The sequence below is a fragment of the Lynx canadensis genome, chromosome C1, assembly GCF_007474595.2.
Source record: "Lynx canadensis isolate LIC74 chromosome C1, mLynCan4.pri.v2, whole genome shotgun sequence".
Classification (NCBI taxonomy): domain Eukaryota; kingdom Metazoa; phylum Chordata; class Mammalia; order Carnivora; family Felidae; genus Lynx; species Lynx canadensis.
In genome coordinates, this window is record NC_044310.1 from 1,074,924 (window position 1) to 1,097,362 (window position 22,439).

The following is a 22,439-nucleotide window of genomic DNA, read 5'->3' on the forward strand; positions in this document are numbered from 1 at the left end:
CGGCCTTTGAGACCTTTCCCGTTTGTTCTGGAATCGGGGGTCCTGGGGGTCCTGGGGCTCCTGTGCCCCTGGTGTGTTTGTAATGGGCGTCGAGTGTCGGCGCCTTTTGTCCTTTGCTTCCCCGGCAAGAGGGGTGTTGAGGTGACTGAAACGCGGGGAGACTCCAACGAAGGGGCCCAGGGGGGCAAGCGCAACTGCAGAGCATGGCCTGTACTTCTCTGTCTCTCCTCCCCCGGGGGCAGACCTGCCTACCGGTCCTGTTCTCTGCTTCCTGCCTCAGTGGCCCAAAGTAGCTGCCCGAGCCAAGCCTTCACGAAGTTCAGCCTGCCAGTAGACGCCGGTGGGGGCGGGGGGCTGCTCTTGAGATAGGGTGGAGTCTGTGGCCACACCTGGTCGCTGGAAGTTTGAGCCTGTTAGCTGAACAGCAGTGAGCGGGCTGTGGGCGCGCGTGCCGGTTCAGGCTTCAGGCTGTTCATCCTTGCTGGGAGGCTGTGAGGTTCAGCAGCTAAGACGGGGGGGGGGGGGCGGGGGGGGGTGGAGCGGGAAGGCCCTGGGACCAGACTAGTGGCCTTTTGAAAATCTGTGGATTTGTATAGCTGACTTAAAGACCACTCCCAGCAGAGAAATCCCTATGCGGTGGTGGGTCCCTAACCAGAGCGGGCGCGTTGTCCTCAGAGCAGTGGGCCTTTCCTTCTTCTCCAGAGACCGATGACGTGCTGGGCCCATAGGCCTCGGGAGAAGTGGGAGGAGACTGCGTAGAAGCCAGGGTCCTGGGGAGGGGCTGTGCAAGTTCAGCAAGCCTGAGATAAGCCGTCGGTTTCCTGCGTCCGAAGTCCAAGCTGCGGGCCACCACGTGGCCTCCATTGGTTAGTTCTTGACAGGTGCGCAGTTGGCGCCCCAGCAGACGTGCAAGCCAGGCGCGATGGCCCCTGTCCATCCCCTCTGTGTCTGCTGGCAGGGCACAGGTGTGTCCAGGGAGTGGGCGTCCCTGCAGATCAGCCCCGGCCTTGGGGTGGGGACCCTGATTTGTCTCGGCCAGACTAAGCTGGGCTTCCTGTGACAGCTGGGCACGCCCCTCTCCGTGCAGGGAGAAGCCATCCAGGCCTCCCCACGGCTTGGGCGCCCACTGGAGGGGCGGTGCTGTCGGAGTCCTGAGGGCTGTGTTCCCGGTGCCTTGCACCGGAGGGTCGTCACTACTGTTGCGGCCCTTGCCTTGACCCCCAGGAAGCTCAGGCCAGACACCCAGAGCTTTGTGGCAGCATACAGGGAAGGTGTCTGAGACAAGGTGTTCCTGCGGCCTTTGGCAGGAGGTGGGAGAGGGCAGCTGGGTGGAGCCATGCTTCTGCTCGAGGCCGGACTGGCCTCCCTTGGCCTTACCTCCTACCTTCACACTGCGGGTGTTTCTTGAGCAACTGCCATGGGCCTAGTGTCTCTGAGGCCCCAGGGCCGCCCTCGGGGCTTCCTCCGAGCCCAGAGGGGAGTGGAGATGCCAGAGACTGGTGGAGCCCTCCCACCCCCACCTCTGTTGTGCGTGACCCTTTGGGGGGACTTAGTGGCCAGTGACTGGACAGTCACCTGAATTCCTGCCTACCTGGCTCTCGGTCCTGGAGAGCTGTCTCCCCCAGCCCCCCACGAGACCAGGCGTGCGTTTCGGCCATCGTCCCGAAACCCCCGCCTTCTGGCTACTCAGCCTTCCTCCTGGGGAGTGTGGGCCTGACGGACACCCTGGCGGGAGGGAAACCACTACAGAGGGGGCAGACCCCCCCCCCCCCCATCTGCCCCCTTGGCCTTCTGCGAGCACCTTCTCTGGGCACCGTGTCCGCCACCTCCCCCCCCCCCCCCCCCCCCCGCCTTTGCGCTGGAGGGCCCGCCCGGCCCCCTCCTTCTCTGGGCACCGTGTCCGCCACCCCCCCCCCGCCTTTGCGCCGGGGGGGCCCGCCCGGCCCCCTCCCTGTTCCTGCTGCCTGCTCTTCTCTGGGCTTGCCAAGAATGTTGGGAAATGGGGGGGCACAGGAAATGCCTCCTTCCCTCCGAGGACAGCCCCAGCTGCAAGTGGACGGAGCGGGGGAGGGGCACGGCCAGCGGAAAGTTGTTCCCCCGCCAAGGCAAACCCGCAGTCCCAGCCCTGCACACAGAAGGGCTCTTTCTCCCTAATTCTGGTCCATTGTGAGTGTCCTGTGGGGGAGACCGAGGGCGGCCTGCGCGGCCTGCTTACTCGCGGCTCTCCCGAGACAGTGAGCTGTTTCCTTTCAGCTGTTGAAAGGGGGGTCCTTTAAAAAGCAGATTCGGTGGGGACCCCCCGCCCCCAGCCGTCTGTGTCCTCGGCCGAATAGGAGACACTTGGCGCCCCACAGCCCCTCCTGTCACCATCCCCAAGAGAGGGGCCTGGGCATGCCCGGTCTTCACCGGAGGAGCCTGGCTTCCTGGAAGTGTGCTCTCAGGGGTGACTCCCCCTGCACAGCCCGGCGGGCTCTCGGCTGTGGGGTCCCGGTGGCCTACAGAAAGTGCTCCTCCTGGAAGCGCCCCGGGGGCTGCACTGCCCGACCCCTCACCCACCTCAGACGAGCCTGGTCTACAGCACGACCCGGGAGAGGCTGCTGTTGGATATTTAAAAACAAAACCGGGAGACCCTGATCCGTGTAAGTAGATATTCGAAGTGCGGCAGTGCAGGAGGTGAGGGTCAGCGCTCAGGGGTCCCGGGTGGGCCGATCCCCGCAGGGAGCAGAGCCGGCCCCAGGCTCGGTGCAGGGGTCACCGCCGGCGGTCTGTGGTAGATGGGGCCTTCGGGAACCACGGACGCCCTTGTTTTCCGTGAGCCCGTCCCAGCCGCCTGCTGCGTTATTCCAGGGTCTGCGGAGGGGCTCCCGGCCTTGCCGCCCAGCCGGGCCGCTGACGCTGCCAGATGGTTCCCTGGGAGACCCCGCCCTTCCCTGCGTGGCCTTTGGCTCCATGCCGCGAGGGGCGTAGACACCAGGAGGGGGCGGTGGGTGGTCAGGTGGCAGGCCAGACCCCCCGGTGCAGGGATGTCACCGGACACTGGCCTGGCAGCCTTGGCGAGTACCTTGGTGCCTTGAGCCCAGGCTGCCGCCATGTGCCAGGCCCGCCGTCCTGGGCGGGCCTGCTCCCAGCCCCCCTCTCCTGCTGGTGCCGGGGGCCTGGAGTCCGTCCCTGGACGGTCAGGAAGGGGGCATTGGGGGTCTTTGGGCCTAGTGACCAGTTTCGGAAATCTAGGAGGCGTTCTGTTTTACAGGCCGGTCCCTGTTGTAGGGCGGGCCGTGTTCTCCCTGCGTCGGCACCTCGGAGGTAGCGGAGCCTGGGTCGACCCATTTCTCAGAGGGAAAAGCTGGTGTGGTCCGAATTCTTCTCAGGTCTCCTGCCTCAGGCCTCTCTCACGCACACCGTCCTGCCCTCTTCGGGGTCCCTGTGAGCCAGGGTCCACGTGGGCCTGGTGTCGCCCCCACCGCCACCTCTGTCAGGGCTGCAGGCAGTGCTGGCCCAGAGCCCCTCAGGCTTCTTGTCCCCTGCCCACCCCGCCTCAGACAGGAGGGGCCAGGCTCCCTGGAGACCTTGTTTGAGAGTGACACGTGCATTTTTGCAGAGTGTGCTGTTTCGCTGGGTTCCTAGGGAGAATGCGCATTGCTCGGGACGGACCCTTGTGGTGGCCCTGCTTTTCTGCGCGCTGGTCAGAGCCCTGGAGGGTCCAGTGCCTGCTTCTGGGCCGTGTCCGCGATCAGAACGCACTCCTCTCGTGGCGGACCCGCCAGCCGTCTTTCAGCCCTGGCGCTTGGGACGCTCCGCCGGTGACTTTGCCGGTTGCTGGCCAGCCTCGTTGCCACGGCCCGGAAGTGGAGGCGGCCCTGCGGGCCCGGCAGCGCCCCCCTGTCCTCTGGGCTGTTGTGTCGGTTTCTATGGAGAGAAAACAAGGAGGCGCTGCCGCCACTGCTGCGCGGAGGAGGCGGAGGAGGGGAGGAGGGGAGGAGGCGCTGAGGAAGCAAAACAGCTCTGGCAGGGGCGGGGCCGCCTCTTCCTGGCTAGGACAGAGAAAGTGCTGGTCTCCAGAGCCGCCCTGCAGCCCCCCTGCAGCCCCCCTGCAGCCTGATGGCTCCCTCTCCCCTACACACCCGCCTCCTTTGCTGACTGCCCTTGGGGGGGATCTGCCCCGCGACCGCCCCCCGCCCCCCGCAGCCCCTGTCTGGTGGCGGGAGTGTCCGGCTGGGTGGAGACGGTCCCACAGGGTCTTGCCAGTGCGCCACGGTGATGACCGGTGATGGCCAGACCAGGGTCTCTCTCCCTTCCTGCCCACACTTCCCTTCCGATCCCTCGCACCCAGCCGCAGCCTCCTTGCTTGGCTCTGGGTCACCCTGCTCTGCTCAGTGCTATTTGCACGTACGGTGTGCCAGGCACCGCAAAGGTAAGGGGCCAGGGCAGCGTCCCCCTGCTCATCTGGGCCACCAGCTCCACAGGTGTCATCTCCCAAGGGCCCCTCCCCTGCTGACCTGCGATCCACAGCAGGGAGGGTCCCCAGGCCTCTGCCCTGCGGCAAGGTCTCCTCCTGGCCGGGAACTTATGCACTTACTTATGCTGCCCAAATACCTCCCCGGGGTGAGTTCCCTTCCATTACCTGCCACCCCGAGGAGGTCTGGGGGTGGAGAGGTGGGCCCGGACGTGGCGCTCCTCTGTGTCCCTGGCCGGAGGGTGGGTCGGTGCTCGGTGTCCGTTCTGAGACTATCCCCGCCAGTGGCCAGTGCAGAGAGGGGAGTTTAGGGAGACATGCGTGCTTTTCTCCACGAGCGCACACGAAGCCTTCCTGGTGACAGGAGCAAGAAACGGTTGTACTTTGTAAGTTGAACTAGGAGCACAGAAAACCTTTTTGATCTTGCTGATGCGTAGTTTTATTCCCGTGTGGGCCTACTGGAATATTCTTGAGCCTCGCTGGGCAGTTTGATGCAGCGTGCCTCTCTCTGGCTCCGGTTCAGAGGTGGCCTTGGGCGTAGCAGAGCCCGGCAGCTGCGGGCGGGTGTGGCCTCTGCTCTCACTCTCTCCAGTGAGTTTCCATCTTCCCTGACGTCAGCTGGATTTTGCATGGATTTGCAAGGTGTTAACAAGTGGGCTTAAAACTCTGGCTCTGGAAGATTTTGTTTTGTAACAGATTAGAAGATGGCTTCCAGGGTCCCGTGCCTGGTGTGAGGGGAGGCTCAGCCTCGAGGCGCCGGGCTGGGCGGCCTCTCAGGCGACACTTGCGGGTTCTTGCGGGTCCGCTTGAGGCCATCCTCTGTGGGAAGCCTTTGCCCAGGATCCTGAGGGACCACGGTGGCCACTGCTGAGGCCGTGTGACTGCAGGCCCCGCATTGATGTGCACGTCAAGGACCGTGCGGGGCCCCGGTCGGGGAAGCGAGAATGTGCCCAAACCCAGACACAGAAGGTTCCCTCTCCTCTGCAGTGTTTTCCAGCTTGTCGCAGTGGTTTTCATTGCTGTTTAAGGTCCTTTCCAGTAAAGGAAAATTAAAAAATTTAGGTTACTGCCCTAAGTTTTACTGTTCGGCTTTATATCGTGCAATGCCAGGGGCGCCTGGGTGGCTCAGTAGGTTGAGGTCGTGATCTTGTAGTTTGTGAGTTCGAGCCCCGCGTCGGGCTCTGTGCTGACAGCTCAGAGCCTGGCACCTGCTTCGGATTCTGTGTCGTCTTCTCTCTCTGCCCCTTCCCCGCTCATGCTCTGCCTCTCTCTGTCCCTCAAAAATGAATACACGTTAAAAAAAAATTATATTGTGAGATGCCAGTTTTAAGTGCACACACGAGAGTATGTAATTCGAATGCAGGGTCACTGGCATCACACAGTCTGTGTTCTGTGCCTGGAACACGCGTGTGTATTTCCTTATTACCCGGAACAGTGGAAACACAGCACAAAGCTGACTCGGCCATTTCTCTGTCACTTCCTGCTACACGCACGCGCCACCAGTACCCTCAACCCTGCCCGACCCCCCCACCGCTTCCCTACACATTCAGCTGGGCAGGGGGACCTGGACGGCCCACGGCTGCGTGTGGGGCGGCGCCCTGGCCTCCTGGGGCTGGGAGTGCCCGACGGCGACGCAGGGTCTCACCCCTGACTCTGGCTGCTTTACCTCCCTGGAGTCACCAGCTCCATGCACGCCCCGTTGTCCCATCAGACTCCACGATACAGAACATTCTATCGAAGAAGAGGTTACCGAGCATCCCTGGACAACGTCCGCAGAGCATTAAACCCCGTGCGCGCACTGCCTGCCCCTGGAGCCAGCCGGGGGGGAATGTCTTAACTTTCAGATTAAGAAACCATCAGAGGCCCAGCTTGCGAGCACCCAGAGGGCAGGCCTCCCCAGACCCTCTTTCCCACCCTCCCCCTGCCTCCGGAGCTGCTGTGGAGGCCAGATGTCCTACAAGGGGTGCTCCGCTCCTCACGTGGGCGTTAGGCTCTGGGGGGCCTGGCGGACTTTCCTGTTCCGAGTGGACGCCACTTGGGGATGTGTTTTTATTTAGACCCTGAAGACTGGAAAGTGTTGGCTCTGCACAGGAGAAGTTTCGTGGCCCGAGGGAAGTGGTGATCTCCCGGGGTGGGCACCTTAGACTCCTGGAAACATCACCCACGGACTCTGTGCCTCGGGCCCCGCCTCGAGGGGGACTGCTGGGTCTGCCCCATGGACGCAGGGCCTGGAGCCGGGCAGTGCTCCCCAACCCCCCAGCCCACTGCAGGGGGCACCTCCCCGAGTGTGTGTTAGCTGCAGGCTTCATCCTGGGGGGGGGGGCCAGCCAGGGGGCTGTTTTAGAGCAGAGATGCCTCATACTTCTCGCCCGCTACTTGGTTTGAAGCCTTCGCTCTTGGTGGCTTGCAGGGTGAATTGCCTGCAGGGTCGCCACTGAAATGCAGGTCTGGTGGGTGAAGTGCCTCGGATGTCACCGTTCCCGTGTGTGTCTCCTGGGCGTTAGGGAGGGAGGCGTGGGGCCGGGGCCTGTGGGGCCCTGCGTCTCCTCCGGTTACCCCGGGGCGGGGGGCTTGCCCACCACTGCCCAGGGCTAGCAGCGGCTCTCTGTGCTTGGATGGAGTCAGAGGTCATACTTGGTTGGCGGTAGTTGGCCTCTTGGGGTTGGGGCAGGGCCCTTGGGAGTCAGGTGGTAGCCAGCCGGGATCTGGGATCCAGACGTGGGCTGGAGTTTGGAGTTCTTTGTCCTTTGACCCCCCCAGTGCACCAGCCAGCGCTGTGCCCGTGTTGCAGGCGCGCACGCAGATGCGGCCGCCCCGCTGGGCCGGGAGTATCTCTGCCCCCTCCTCCAGGATGCCCGCCGCCAGGTTCCTCCTCCTCCTCCCCCCTCCCGGGCCCCCACGCCAGCCCTCCCGCGGCTCCGTCATAATCGAGCTGTTATGCATAATTCATCGAGGGTGCTGAGCCTTGGAGCCTTTGTGCGTGGGAAGAGGGGCTGAGCGGATGGAAGGCTTTCTCTGCACGGAGGCTTGGCAGGCTCGGGCTTGCTGGCTCTCCAGGCCCAGCTGCTGCTCCTGCAGGGGTGGGTGACGGGGTGAGATGGCACCTGGAGAGGTGCGTGGCCGGGGACATGGCCCTCACGTGGGGCTGGTGGCCTCGGGGGTCAGAAGCTGCGGTAGGGCCGCCTCTCGCGTGTCCTGTCTGCCTGCCGGTTCCTTTCTCTGAGGTTAAACGCCTCCCCTCTGCTCCTGGCCAAGGCCCTGGGAGAGGCACCAGCGTCCTGAGACCTGTGGCTGGCGTCAGGTTGAGAGTTTCAAGGAGTGAGAAGGCTGTTTACTGGAAGGCGGCCAGAGGCAGGAGGCCGCCGGGTCCCCGAGGCCTGCGGGTGTGGCTTCGGCTTGAATTCCGTGTTGGCTGGGTCTGAGGGTTCAGCAGCGTCTCTGTCCGCCCCTTGGCCGGCATCTGGGCCGATGTTCTGCAGGGACGTGAGGGGGTGTCTGTCTTTCCAGGGCCACCTGTGACCCTGCCCCTGCCAGCCTGACTGCTTTGTGTTCAAAAGAAGCGTCTTCTCACGTTTTGCTCTGTGAGAGGCCCCTTAGGCCCCTGGGGTGGGGGTGGGGGGGGGCAGAGCTGACCTGACCCCTCCTTGAAGTCGTCGTCGGGATCCCCTCGTTTCAGACTGCGTCACCCACACCCCATATCAACCCCCAAAGTACCTTCTCGCCCGGCGCCTTTTCTCTGAGGCCTTCCACCTCTGACAGATGACAGGTCACACGACACATAGTATGCGCGCCCTCACACGCTCGCACACGCTGGACATACGTGCGCACGCCCACACACACCTTACAAATGCACATCCGCACACGTCCTATAGGGGCGCACCCACGTGCCCGCACACGCTGTACATGCGTGAGCCCAAACTCCTGCACACAACATACATACGTGCGCCCTCGCGCCCACGCAGGATACATATGCGTGCGCCCACACGCCTGCACACACTACGTACACGCACACGCGCTCGCCCACGTTCCTTGTGTGAGCATGACAGGTGTCAGTGTGAATCAGGGATGTGGTTTTTGTCCTGAGCACAAGGTCAGGTGACGGGGGCGTGTGGGAGGTCACCTGTAGATTTAAGGAGAGCAGCCGAGGGCTGTGTGGGGTCCACACCCCAGACAGGGCTTGCAGATCCCTGAAGGTCAGAGGGTCACCAGGACCTGCAGGGAGGGCGCTGTCCACGTGGGAGGCGGTGGAGACACCACACAGGTGGTGAGGGGGGCAGCGCCACGGGGGCCCACGCACGTCCTGGTGGCAGGTGCGGGAGGCGAGAGAAGGGGCTGGTGACGGGAGCCCCCGGTGGGGGAGGGGTGGGTGGGGGTCAGGAGGCAGGAGGAGGTGGCCGCTGCCCTCTCTGCCTTCAGTGTTCCCTGTTGCTTCCACGTCAGAGGCAGGGACTGGCCGGGGCGGCCAGGGGCCGCGGTCAGCTGGGGTGTCCGCAGGAAGGTTCCCGGGCAGCTGCAGGCCGTGCTGCCCCTGGCCCTCCCTTCCTGGGCTGGGTCTGCTAGGGCCACCTGAGTTTGCTGGTTGTTTGTGCGGAGGCCGGTGGGGGAGGAGGGGCGGCCCTCCTTCCGGAGGGGCCTCCGTGGGGCACGGGCCCCCCGCCCCGGTTCTTAGCCAGCCGGCCGGGGGAGCCGCGTGTCCTCCGCTGCGGCCCGCACTCTGTGCAGCGTTTGCAGTGACTCTGGTGACTCTGGATGGAGGGCGTGTTTGTCTTCGTCGTCTCTGGTGGGGGCGGGAGGCCGGACGTGACAGCTGGGTGCTGGGGAAAGACCCTCCTGCTCACCAGCTCCCCCAAAACAAGAGTATTGGGGAGCATTAAAATAAGCCCTGAAACAAAAACCATCGATTTTCAGAATGGCTTCATTGTTCTTGGAGTTCTGTTTTGTTCTCAGTCCTTCCGACAGTTACTTTCCAGTGACTGCTGAGGAGAGGGTCCATCCCCCCCGACGTTGTCCCCCTGGGCACCCCCCACGCACCTTCTGATGCTACCGGTGAGGTTCTGCAGGGGCGTGGGGGGCCCACGGGGTCAGGATGGACGTTCTGCGTGGGAACCCATTCTCCGTCTTGGCTCCGGTGGGCATCTCTGATCGGGGTCCCGGACCCCCTGGCCCGGTGGAGGTGAGCCTCCCCCTCCCCTCCTGAGAGCAGTTGGGCCGCAGGAACGGCGCATGGGCCCCCCAACCCTCCCGGAGCCGCCCTCTGCTTTTGAGGGTTTCTTTGTGTTTTGACAGACCGGCCGGTAGGTGATCCCCGAGCCCGGCGGGCCCTGGAGCCTGCAGCGTCCTTCCATCGTGGTGCCAGGCCAGGAGCGGCAGGGGTCTGGGCGTCCTTGGGGAAGGAAAGTACCAGCTGGTGCCATGAGTGTCAGAGCCCTGGCGAGGAGGGTTTCTGGGCCTAGTGAGGTCCGACTCCTGGGCGAGGGGCGCGAGGTCTAGCAGTCGGTACCTGCGTTTCCTTAGAGGGGACCGGCTTACTCTCAACAGCGTGGAAGTCGCAGAAGAGTTGACCTACTTAAGTTTTTTTTAAAAGATCAAGGTGAATCTTTAAAATTGCTATTTTCACTTCATTTTGAGGTTTGGCGTTGTCTTGCAAATTTAATCTGCTTCCCCTGTACCACAATAATCAGAAATAGGTTAATTTAAGTATAATATGAAACATGAATTATCCCGTGGAAAATATTAATGGTACTTATAAAAATAGCTGTGCAGATTCTAGAACTGTAAAATCTTCAGGAACAGTCCATAATGTAGATCTTGGGCTGATTTAGGGTGGCTCCGGCTGGGGATTTAGAGTTTACCCGTAGGAGATGGTGGAACTCTGTCACAGAGCATCTCCTGTCCCGTTAGAGGACATGATGGGCCAGGAGGCCCTGCCCCTGCTCAGGGGCCGAGCAGGGATCGCAGGCCGGGCGGGGAAGAGGACGCCATCCCGTGCTGTGCCTGGTGGGCTCTTCCCCGGGGGGTTTGGCGGGGGGCTCCCTGCCCGTCGCAGAGCCCAGCACGCCCCACGGAGGGAGATCCCAGCAGCACGGGGCGGCTGTGGGCGGTGCGTGGCAGGCCGCCTCTCGCCCACTTTGTGCCTGTCCGTGGACAGGCAGGTGTGACTGGAGTCCCCCCATGTTCATGTGTCCTTGTGCTCAAGGATGTGCCGACCCCTGGACCCACTGAGAGTGCCACGTGATCGCCGGAGGGCATGTGTTGGGGACATTTGTTCCCGTTGCTCTCAGGACCCAGCTTCCGTCACGGGCCCCCGCGTCTGTGGGGATTTGCCACATCGGATGCTGATGTGTCCCCACACGTCATGGCCCCAGAAACACGCCCACTTGAACTTGTCGGTGGTGGCATGACGGTGTTGACCTTGAACCTGGAGTGTCAGACTTCCATTCTGGTCCCCCTTCTGCCTCACCTCTGAAACCTGAGGGCCTGCCTCTCCCCAGTCCCGGAAGGTTCTTGGCCACCGTCCCCGCTCTCTCCTCCTGGAATCCCTCCCCGTCTCTTCACGTCTGTTCCCACCTCTCATGTTTTCATCTCGTTTTTCTCTGCGCTGCGTTTGAATAATTTCCTTGAGAACTATTTTTATTCTGGAAAGTTCTGCTTTTTTCCAATCTGTGTGATCTTTTTTGATGTCTTACTCTTTTCTCGCATTTTTTTCTTTGCGTGTTTACTCATTTTGAGCTAGGGCTGTTACAGCATTTCTACCGGTTGCTCTAGCGGACGAGGCCCTGGGGGCCGGCCCGCTCCCTGCGTCTGGGGCCGGGGCCGGGTGCTGGCCCCGGACTCCGCTCATCTCCGCTTCCACCGGGGGCTCTCGGAGGTCCTCGCGGGTCCGTTCCGTAGTCCCGGGTGGGCTGGGGACTCGGCAGTCTCCTTCCTCCCAGTACAGGCGGTTGGGGGTCTGCCCCTGGTGGTCGCCGCGGGCTACCCTGGGTTAGTGTGGCTGACGCATCACAGGGTTTTCGTCATCTTTGGTCCCGGGCGCTTGGGCTTTTCCTCCTGAGCTCAGCCCCATGTCATGGGGGTGTTGTGCTGTGTCAGAGAAGACTGTGACGTTTGGAGTGGTTGTGGAGGACGACTCCGGGCCCCTCGACACTGTGAGGCTGAGAAGCGGACGTGGCAGGGTGCCCCCCACCCCTCCCTGTTCTGTGGGGGTCTCCGCCTGACGGTCTCCTTGCTGATGTTTCTATGAAGAGTTTCCGTCTCTCACTTTGTGGTCTTGGCTTTTTCCTGCTGACCCACGAGTGATGGGAAACCACACAATGAGTTGGACAGTCGGGCCCCCAGCACTTCCGCTGGCCCCCTCTGCTCCCCGCAGAGCCCCAGCCCTGCGCCCCCTGTGGCCTTGCTCCGGAGGGTGAAGCCCGCGGGCTCTCGTCCCTGGGCTGTGGCAGTCTCGGTGAGGTTGATGTGATAGAAGGTTCCGGTCCCCTGGAACCTGCGGGCGACCCAAACGCTGGGCCCCGCCTCACCCGCCTCTAAACGTGCAGCCGGTTTCCAGTTGGATATGTCACTTAGTGGTTGAATTGCGTTAAAATCTGCCTGTTGAAAAAGAATTGGTTTTTAATTCAGCATCTAGGAAATGGCTGCGTGTGTTCAGGCTCCTAGATGTGGTTTTCCTGTGACATCTCTACCTGCTAAAAACGCTCCGTCGCAGTCAGACACAACGTTGCTGATCTGCGAGAACTTCAGGCACGTTCTCACGGTGTGGGGTCTCCGAGGCTGGGCCGAGCGCTGCTCTGTCTTGTGCGTGGTTCAGGAGGCAGTGACGGCCCCACAGAGGGGTCCTCTGAGCAGGCTGCCCCCAGGTGCCAGCCCCGCGGCCCTGGGTCTTCGGAAACTGAGGGTCGGGGCACAGACGAGGGACCATTAGTGTGGGCGCTGGTGGGGAGGGGAGGGGAGCGGACGCTGACCCGACGGCGTGAGGGTGGGCGCCTCGGGCCGGCGCAGGGGTCACGCACACGTTCGCCCGGGCCTGGCGCTGTGCGTGGTGGTCTCGAGCGGCACCGTCTGGGGATTGGCACCAGGTTGAGCAAGCCAGCCGGGGTGGGGCTCCCGCGGTGCCCACCGTCCGGGACACCAGACCGCAGGGGCTTGGGGAGGTGGGGGTCAGGTGGGCCTCGGGAGCCTTGTGGACCCCCTCCTGCCCTGAGCCCCCGCGTTTGCGCACAGCACACCCTCACCACACCCCGCAGCCATGGCCAGGGCCACGTTGTCATCCTGGAGTCGCCCTGGCTGCCCAGCTGGGCGCCGAGGCCTCGCCCGGAGCTCACATAGAATGCCTGGCCCTTGCCCGGCGCACAGTGGCCTCTAGGAGCCCGTGTCCCCCCGTCTCCCTGAGCCGGCTGCCCCTCGCACTCTCCTCCCCTCCCAAGAGCTGCCTGCAGTCCCGGTGGCTCAGCCCCTCCGCCCCGCCGGCCGCTGTCCTGGCACCAGGTCCTGGCGCAGTGGGAGCAGGCCAGGGTCTGTGCCAGGCCACCCCGCCTGTCATGGAGCCCTTGCCGCCCCTCCGCCCACGGCTCAGACAGGGGCATCCTGTGGCTGGGACGGGGCCAGACCGGAACGTTCCCTGACCCGTGACGGGCGCTCCTTTCCGCACGGGCCTTGTGTGTGGGACCTGAGCCTCGGAGGGAGCCACGTGGTGGTGGTGGTGGTGGTGCCGAGGAACCCGGTTGTCCTGGAGGGGCCGTGCCCGTGTCCTGCTCAGCGGCTCGCTCTGTCTGCTAGGAGGGTGGGAGCCGGGGAAAACCATTGACCTTGGTGGTTTGGGTTTTCAGCCAACAGTTCATTTCACTTATTTTTTTTTTAGAATTTCTTAATAGTTTTATTGAGATATAATTCATGTAACAGAAATCGCACCTTTTGTAAGTGTACGGTTCGGTGGTTTTTAGTATATGCGACCGTCGCCATTATCACCTTCTAGAGTATTCTCGTCACCGCAGAAAGAAACTCCGGCGCCCTCACTCCCCTCCCCCCACACCCAGCAACCACTCCGCTTCCTGGCTATGGATTCGCCTCTTCTGGGCATTTCATTGAAACAGAGTCACACAGCAGGCATGGGGCCCTCTGTGTGGACTTCTCCCTGAGCATCGTGCGCGTCCAGGCTTCGCTCCTTCTGAGGCGGAGCGCGGGTCCAGGCCGTGCACCTGCCGGTCCGCTCCTCTGGGGGGAGGGCGTGTGGGATGTCTCCGCGCCGGCTGCGGCGCATCATGCTGTGTGAACACTCGTGTGCAAGTGTTCGTGTTGGACGTACGTTTTCAGTGATCTTGAGTGGACGCCCAGGACCGGGCTTGCCGGGTCATAGGCTAATTCTTTATTTAACCTTGTGAGAAACCACCTAACTGTCCCGCAGCGGCCACAGCCCTTCACCTTCCCGCCAGCGGTGCACGGAGGCCCGGATCTCTCACCGCGTCCCCAGCGCTTTGTCCTGCCCCTCTTTTAAAAAAGTGTAGCCATCCTGGTGTCACGCGGCAGCTTGCTCTTTTTGTTTTTATTTAAAATAATTGTTTTAATGTTTATTTATGTAGAGAGGGAGAGAGAGAATCCCAAGCGGGCTCTGCACTGTCAGCGCGGAGCCCGACGTGCGGCTCGATCCCTCGAGCCGTGATCATGACCTGAGCCGAAACCACGAGTCAGACGCTTGATCGACTGAGCCACCGGGCACTCCACACCTTGTATATTTTTAATCATCTTTTTTTTTGAGATAATTGTAGATGGACGCGACCGTAAGGAATAACAGAGACGTTCTCTTGTATACTTTATCTAGACTGCTCCATCGGTAACACCTTGCGGAATCCTAGTACGGCTGACCCTTGAACAACACGGGCTTGAACCGTGCGGGTCCACTTACGTGCGGGTTTTTACTCAAGAACCACGTTGGAAAAATTTTTGGAGATGTGCGACAGTTTGGAAAACTTGTGGATGAGCCATGTAGCCTGGAGATATGGAAAAAATTAAAAAGTTAGGTATGTTGTGAATGCATACGATACATTTAGATGTTGGTCTATTTTATCATTTTTGCAATAAAACTCAAGTCTACAAAAAGTTAACATTTATCAAAACGTATGCACACGACATAGTCCCTACATGGTGCCATTCACAGCCTCTCCTTACACAGCCACGAGCGGAGTGATACTTAATACAAGACCAGTCATGTGTTAGTTGGCTTACTGTCTTGTAACTTTGCTTTCAGAGAATTAGCGTAGTTGTCCCCTCTCTCCTAATTGGAGAGACTGCACACTGTCCTGTCATCACCGGTAAACGGTCTTAAAAGTGGAACAGCGTTTCCAATTCTATAGTAAGACTAGGACTGGGGGCGCCTGGGTGGGCTCAGTTAAGTGTCCAACTCTTTTTTTTTTTTAAATGTTTATTTCATTTTATTTTTGGGAGAGAGCACGTGAGCGGGGGAGGGACAGAAAGAGAGGAGGACAGAGGACCCGAAGCCAGCTCCGTGCTGACTGCGGTCAGCCTGACGTGGGGCTCGAACTCACGAACCGTGGGATCGTGACCTGAGGCGAAGTTGGACACTCAACCGACTGAGCCACTCAGGTGCCCCAAGTGTTGGACTCTTGACTTCGGCTTGGGTCGTGACCTCGTGGTTTGGGAGTTCGAGCTCCGCATCGGGCTCCGCGCTGATAGTGCCGAGCCCGCTTGGGATTCTCTGTCCCTCTGTCTGCCCCTCCCCTGCTCGCTTTGTCTTTCAAAGTCAGTAAGTACGCTTTAAAAAAAAAAAAAAGAATACAACTGTAACCCTAGATGCCGTACAAAGCGTCGTAACGATTCCTACGTTTGTGCCCTGGTTGGGCGCCAGAAAGCGGTCCCGTCTGCTTCGTAATCAGTGCGTGCATCGTTCTGCTTGTAAATACATACGAATTTATTTTCCACGCCACCTTGTCATCTTTGGTGTCAGTGCTAGTAACGCGTGTAACATCTGCAGTGTCTCCTGTCACAGAAGACAACATCGATGTAGGTCCCGAGGGACGGTTCGTCTTGTAAACAGTCCACGGGACTACGGTATCGGTATCGACGAATACAGACCCGCAAATGCTTTTCCTCCTCCTTTTGATTTGCTTAGTAGCGCTGTTTCCCGTAGTCTACCTTGTCATAAGACGCAGCGTGCGATACACGGAACATACGAGATACGTGTGGACCCGTGTTCGTGTGAACGGTGAGGCCTGGTCGTTCAGTCGTGGGGACTCACGGGTACACGCACATTTTCGACGGCGTGGACGGTCGGTCACTCGGACGGCCGTTGGGCCCGTCTTCGCGGTTCTCTCGGGGCTTCGCTGAGGAGCGCGGCCCCCGGGTCACGTCTGTGGGCGCCCGCCTCCCTCGGCGGCCGTGCCCGCCACGCTCCAGGCCCCCCTCCCTCCCTCGGCGGCAGCGTGTGCGGTTTTCATTTGCGTTTCCCTGACGGCCGTGGTGCCGACCCTCTTCGCGTGCTCGTTGTGGGTCTCGTTTGGCGGGAGGTCTGGTCCCGTCCTTTGCCCCTTTCGTAGTAGGGTACTTGGCTGAGTTTTGGTTCTTCGTGAATTCCGATCCCGGTCCCTTATCAGGTACCTGATCTGCACGTCTTTTCCTCCCTTTCTGTGGTGGTCTTTCCACGTTCTTGGTGGCATCTTTTGAAGCCCAGAGAGGTCTTGACCTTGATGAATTTCCGCTTTCCTATTTTATCTTGTCCTCGGGCTTCGGTGTCACCTGAGCGGGTGGGCTGTCGGGGAGGCTGGGGCTGTGGCTGCGTCCCCAGCTCTGCCAGGAACCCTGGCGGGCGTCTGCGGGCCCCCCCCCCCGTAGACCTTGAAGTCCCGGAGTTTTCTCCGAGCCTGGTGCAAGGAGGCCGTTCTTTGTAGAGAAGCCGCACAGAAGCAGTCTTGGGCACGAGAACCTGAAGGGGCCTCCCCACAGGGGTGCTGGGCCAGCGGCGTGGGCCGTCTCCACTCGGAGAGCTCAGCGCACGTGTGAGAAGCAGACACGAGGCTGGGGTCGCGCCCTTTCCAGGGAGACACTTTGCAGCCACATAGGAGATCACATAAGCCAATCACGGTGGCGGCGCTACAGAAAGGTTCTGAAAGAAGCCGGCCCGGGAGCGGGATCTCGCGCCGCGCTCGGCCTCTTTTGCCCGTGACTGGTGGCCTCGGGAGCGTCCACGCAGGACGTGGCTCTCCTGGTGGCCATTCTTTCCATTTCTAGAACGTGAGCGTGTGGGTGATGCCACCACTGGGTAGCGCGGCCTCCGGGGGTGCGCCCCTGCGGCCTGTCATCCCGGCCTCCCGGACGAGATCGGCCGTGCGCACGGGCGGCCGGTGACCTCGCCCCCGGGCCTCAGCCTCCGCGGGACACGTTGGCGCTGTCGGCACCTCCCAGAGACCCTTCCGCTGGAAGCAGAACAGTCCTGGGTGTCCGAGGAGACTCCGCCCGCCTCCTGGCACGGCCGCCCCAGGCCTTCGGTGCGGGACAGTCCGGACCGACTCGACCGCTCCAGCGACCGTGGCTCGAGGCCGTGTGTGGGCAGCTGCTCGCGGGTCAGACCCGAGGCTGCGTCGTGGGCCCTTGGAAGGCCTGAGGGGACACGGGCAGGAGTGTCCTGCACTACAGCACGGACACCCGGCTCTGTGAACTTCCCGTGGGGGTCCCGTTGCCCGGAGGGAGTTGGGACGAGGCCCTCAGGTTAGTCTCTTGGCACGGGTGCCCACTCTGCCGTCCGGTTGTGCAGGACGGAAGCTGGCTCCGTCGAGAGGCCGACGGCCTGCCCGACGCCCGGCTGCTTTCCTGACGGTATCTCGGCCGCACACACACACTGTGCCGCTCGCGGGGCCTCGGCAGCAAACCCTGGCTTCGTGCAGACACGGGGCCCTGTGGGGGGTGGACGCCGGGGTTGGTGCTGTCCTTTTAACAAGTTGACGGTCGCCGTGCAGGACGACGCTTTGCTCTGCCGAGTCGCTCTGGTGGCGGCTCCGGTGGGGACTCCAGGCGCTCCTCCACACCCTCCTTGGGTCAGGCATCGCCCTCGCTCCCGGGCCGAGACGTGGCGTGTCTGACGTGGCCGTCCGTGGTGGTGGCCTGGGCGGAAGTGACGTCTGTTGGCCTTGCAGCCGCTTTGCCGGGTGCTGGTCTGGTGTTCTCCACGCTCTATCATTTGAGTCTCAACTGTGCCTCTTTGCCAGTGAGGCCTGTTCGAGGTCTGTGCAGTCGGCCTCAGGGTCAGGCTGCCTGAGGCCCAGGCCGGGGGGTCTCAGCGGGGGATTTGTGCCGGTTCTGCTCCTCTAGGCCTCTAGGCCTGTCTTTGTTTGCTGGTAAATAAACGGGAAGTAGTCACCCCGTGTGGCCGCCGGTGTTTGCCGAGGCCTCCAGGCCGCCTTTTCCACCGTCTGGCTGCAGCCTCCTTGGTGTCTAGGCGTTGTCTGGGGACCCTCTGCCATCTCCCTGTGGAGCCTGCTGGCGCCGTGGGCCTTAGTGTGAGGGTCCTGCTCAGGGGCAGCAGCGAAGCAGCCCTCCCTCCCTGGGGGCATGGGGAGTCGGGAAGCTCCGTGTCTGAGGCCCCTGCTCCACGGCCCCCCCCTCCCCCGCCCCAGGTTCGCATGCTGCTTCTCGTGCAAAACCCACTGCTGACAACGTGACTGTGGCCTTCAGGCCTCCCGGGGGCGACGCAGGGTCCCCTGGAGCCCCAGGCCCCTCAGCCCTCATTTTCTGTGCGGTGACGGACAGAGGGGCCTCCCCTAGCACCGTCACCTCCTCCTTGTGTGGCCTGCCAGCAGGTAGCTGCCCCAGACCTTAGAGTAATTGCTTGTTCTTTGAAGACCGAAGATCGCCCAGAGTGGTGGAGGCCAGCCCCTCTGCCCGTTGCCACGGCCTTCAGCGGCACCCTCTGCCTCAGGCACCGCGGGAACTTCATCCGTGAGCCCGACGACCGTGACCTTCCCTGGTGTGGCCAAACCAGGCCGAGAGAGGTGCCGGCTGCTCGGCGCTGGGACGGCAGGGCCCTCGGGGGCCGCTGGGTGGGCGCACACCTCCGTCTGCCAGTTTCGTTTTGATCGGGGTGTGTGAGCCCTCTCTGCAGAGGTTGGCTCAGAGCCCCGTGTCCGAAGGCTCAAAGCAGGGACTGTCCGCACCGATTGGCGGTGAGAGCGACAGGGCTAGGACCTGTTGTTCGGCTTCTAATTAACAGTTAGGCGTAACAGGCAGGGTGGACGAGCACAGTGTCGGGAGCACCAGGCTGAGGCCCTGCAGCGGGGCACCGCCCACAGTGACCGTCCCTGCCTTGGGAGCACCCTGGCGGTCGAGGCGGCGGGGTCTGCCCGTACTCTCCTGCGTGGCGACTCTCCGTGGGGCTGGGCTCCGCTGGAGCACAGGTGCGGAGGCCGTGGGGGATTGGCCACTGAAAGGCTGCAGGACGTGTAGACCACGGGCAGCCCTTCTTTACAGCTGCTCCTGCCAAGGTGCCGATGGCGCGTGGCCTGGCCGTGGTTCCGGCAGGCGGCGGAACACCGTGCGTCCAGGAGGACGCGCATGGTCTGAGGCTCCGTGTCGTTATGGGGCCTGGTGAGTCCTCCCACCGCCATGACGCCAGGAAGGGGCTCACCTCCTGGGCCCTGGGGAGCCTCGCCTGGGTCTGGACATCGGTCCTTGGTCCTGTTGGGCCCTGTGGGGTCCGGCCCACAGTGAGCTGGGGTCTTGGGAGGTTGGGGATTCTGCCCCTCGTCCCACCTGTGACTTCGACATTCTCTTTCCTGATCCCTGGGGAAGTGACCAGAATTCTGCACCCGAGGCAGCAAAGGGTGTCAATGTCAGACCAGATGTGTCGGCCGTCACTTCCTACGCACACGCCACCGGAGAGGGCTTTTTGGCCACTGTGGCTCCTGTGGCTCAGCTCTGCAGCCTTACCGGGTCAGGCTGTGCCTGCCCCTTGCCTGGTGCTGCTGGGTGAAGCCGATCGCTGCCGCCGAGCCCTCGTGGGTCCCTGGCTCTGTCCCAGCCACCGGGGCCTGGCCCTGCTGCTGTGCGTTCGGGAACCCGAGAGTCATTTCCTCTGTCGGGACGCCTTCGGTGGGGATCCGGAGCTCTGGGCCCACGGACATCTCCGCACAGTGGCCGGCTACGGTGACGATGCTCCCAGCCAGCACCTGGCACTGTTGGGCCAGAGGGGACCTGGGTGGCAGTTGATGTCAGCTCCCCGTGTGGCACCCAGGGCGGCATGTGTTCCTGGCCTTGGGGTACACGGCCAGCCAAAACACAAACCAGACAGTCCCCGGCTGTGCGGGGTGGGGGGGGGGGGCGCAGTGCCACGCACCCTGTCCAGCTGAATGTGTCATCCAGTGCTCTCGTGAGCTCTGAGCGCACACCTCCACGGTGGGGAGGCCTGGCGCTGTGACGCGTGTCAAGGGTGCCTAGACACGGCACGGAGAGAGGGGGTGGGGGCTGGGGAGGCATCTCAGACAAGGGGGGGAGGGAGCCTTAGATCCTGGCCCCACTGGCCTGAGCGGTCCCTCAGCTGTGGGAGCCGGTGCGGAGGGCAGGTGCTGCAGCCGCCACTTACCCCTGAACACACGCTTGCTCCTGGACATCCGTGCCCCTGGCGGGGCCGGTACCCAGCGGGCACTGTGCTTCTGGTTCTGGGAACATGGGCAGCTCCAGGTAGGACAGGCGGTCCCGATAGTCGCATTCAGATGCTCAGTCCAAGGTCCACACACCCCTCAAGTGCCTCTGAGTAAAATTTGGGCTCTGTGGACCTGGGTGGGGACGGTGACTTTATTCCCACTGACTTAGATTGACGTCTCCTGCCGGACAGCCCCCTGGGCCGGCTCTTGTCCCCCCCCCCCCCCCCCCCCCCCGCGAGCTGTGTATCGGAGGCCGCGTGTCTGCAGGGCGTGGCCTTGTCAGCGCTGTTCTGTGTTCAGACGGTCCTGTGGCATCTGTGCACGGGAGGTGCTCGTGCTGGTCCCGGTGCCGGTGCTGGTTTTGGAGCTGGAGCTGGAGGCGCTGTGCACGCCCGCAGACCAGCCCGGCCTCGCTGGGGTGGGTGCCGATCTCGCTGCTGGGCCCTCCGGGTGTCCCTCTGGCTCTGCCTGGCACTTGGGTGGGAGCTGTGTCTTTACTGGTGCGTCACCCCAGAACTGGGTGCCTGCGTGACGCTTAGCGGCTGTTGTGGCAGCCGGAGCTCCGCGCCGAAGTCAGACCGCGCTCTCGGGCCTTGGGCCGGCGCCATCGGCCGGCCTCTGGATCGTCTCCTCCCCTCCTCGTCCCCCACATACTTTTTTTTTTTTTTTTAAGGACGTGCAGGGCGGCACACGAAAAGCGGTACGTGGGGGTGGCAAGGCCGGCAGCCTTGGGAGGCAAAGCGGTCGTGAGCTCGCTCCCCCGAACGCGTGGGGCACAGCCAGTGGCGTCTCTCCCAGGGCTCTTGCCACTAGGGGTTCCCCAGATGCCAGGTCAGAGCTCCGCGCCCAGGCCTGCTCCAGTGCTGCTGGAACACGGGGGTTCTCAGCAGAGCGTAGGGGAGCCAGTGGCGTGGAGCCCAAAGACCTTCTCCCGCCCCGCCCTGCCTCTGGGCCGTGGCCCAGGCTGTCCCTCTGTGCATTTGGGGCCCGGGCGCTGAAGCGTGGCCTTTGCGAGCGTGAGGCCCCCAGGCCGATGCCGGAAGCCGCCGTGGCTTCCGGCCGCCACTGGCCCTCTCGTCCACCCTGCTCTTCCCTGCGCTGGTCTTGGGTGGTGGCCGAGAGCCCGGCAGCCGTCCTGACCCCACTCCGTGTGTGTCTGATGGAGCCTCTGTCTCGACTGACACCCTGGCCCCCGTTGACGTGAAGGTCAGGTAGCAGGGTCACACCTAACCCGAGTCTTGCAAACCTGCAGAGGCCCTTGGGCGTGAAGCGTGCGAAACCCCCGTGTGGGTGTCCTTTCCTCCTCTGTGAGGAACGCGCACAGCCGCCGAACAGTCCTGGGCGTGTGCCTGTGCCGTCCACGGCCAGCTCTTCGACGGAGCGGCTGCCCCGTGGCGGGATGGCCCTCGGCGCGCTGTCCCGGAGACCGCACGTGTCCTGTGCCGGGATGTGGCACAGGACACGTGCCCTCGCCCTTGTGGGGGGCCACCAGTGGGTTCCGGGGGCAGGCCCCCCCACCGCCCTGGCCGTGTCCTAGGCCCGGAAGCCTGTTCCCTCCTTGAGGTCTGTGGGCCCCCGGGATCTGGCGTGGAGGCCTTGAGAAGGGTCAGAAACCACAAGCGAATGTCCTTACCTGCTTGCTGATCTCTGGCGGAGTAGGAATCACTGGGCAGTTTTGTCCCTGATCATCTGCCATCCCTGGGGCCCAAGTGTGCCCTGCTGGGGACAGTGGCCTTCCAGGCCCGAACAGGTATGTCCTGGCCCAGCTGTCTTCCTGCTTCTCTCTCTCGTCGATAGAAGGGGCTCACGGGGGTTTTTCTTGCTATAGGAATCTCAGAGGAGTCATTCCAGCTCCGTGAAGACACCTCCCTCTCCTGGGGTTGACGGAACTCGGGGTGGGTGGGGGCGAGGGAGGCTCTGGCCCTTTCTCCAGAACTGATGGGCTGGTTTTGAGCGCTGGGTGCGCTGGCAGGCCGCGTCCCTGCCCGGGAACCTGCCCCGCTCTCCCCCGCCGCGTGGAGTGGGCTCTGGCCAGTGGGCACCGGGCGCCACCCGCCAGCCCCATGCGTGTGGGGGTGGCCCCGTAGCCGGAGCCGTGTGACGCCCCCGGAGTCTCCCTGAGGGTTCTCAGAACCTGCAGGAGCCGGCGCCAGGCCTGCGGCTTTTCTCTCGGTGAGAACTCGGCCTGTCTTCTCCCCTCCCGGCCTCCTATCTGCTCCGACAGGAAGCCCCACCCCTGCTGGCGTGACTGACCCCCGCTCCCCTGTCACAGGCGGCCGGAGGCGGCCGGGCCGCGCAGGCAGACGTCACCGGACTCTTGCCCCTAAAAAGCGCCACCAAGCCGT

The 22,439-nt window shown here is 62.8% G+C and overlaps 1 protein-coding gene and 1 long non-coding RNA gene across 3 annotated transcripts in view; one reads left to right on the top strand and one right to left on the bottom strand.

Moving 5' to 3' along the window:
• Positions 1-22,439, top strand: part of SKI (SKI proto-oncogene) — a 69,928-nt gene that overhangs the window by 39,756 nt on the left and 7,733 nt on the right. The window lies entirely within an intron of this gene.
• LOC116738241 lies at positions 13,299-22,292 on the bottom strand. Its single transcript, XR_004343940.1, has 2 exons — positions 21,728-22,292; positions 13,299-14,436 (listed from the first exon to the last, which is right to left on the bottom strand). It is a non-coding gene; the product is annotated as an uncharacterized LOC116738241 (long non-coding RNA).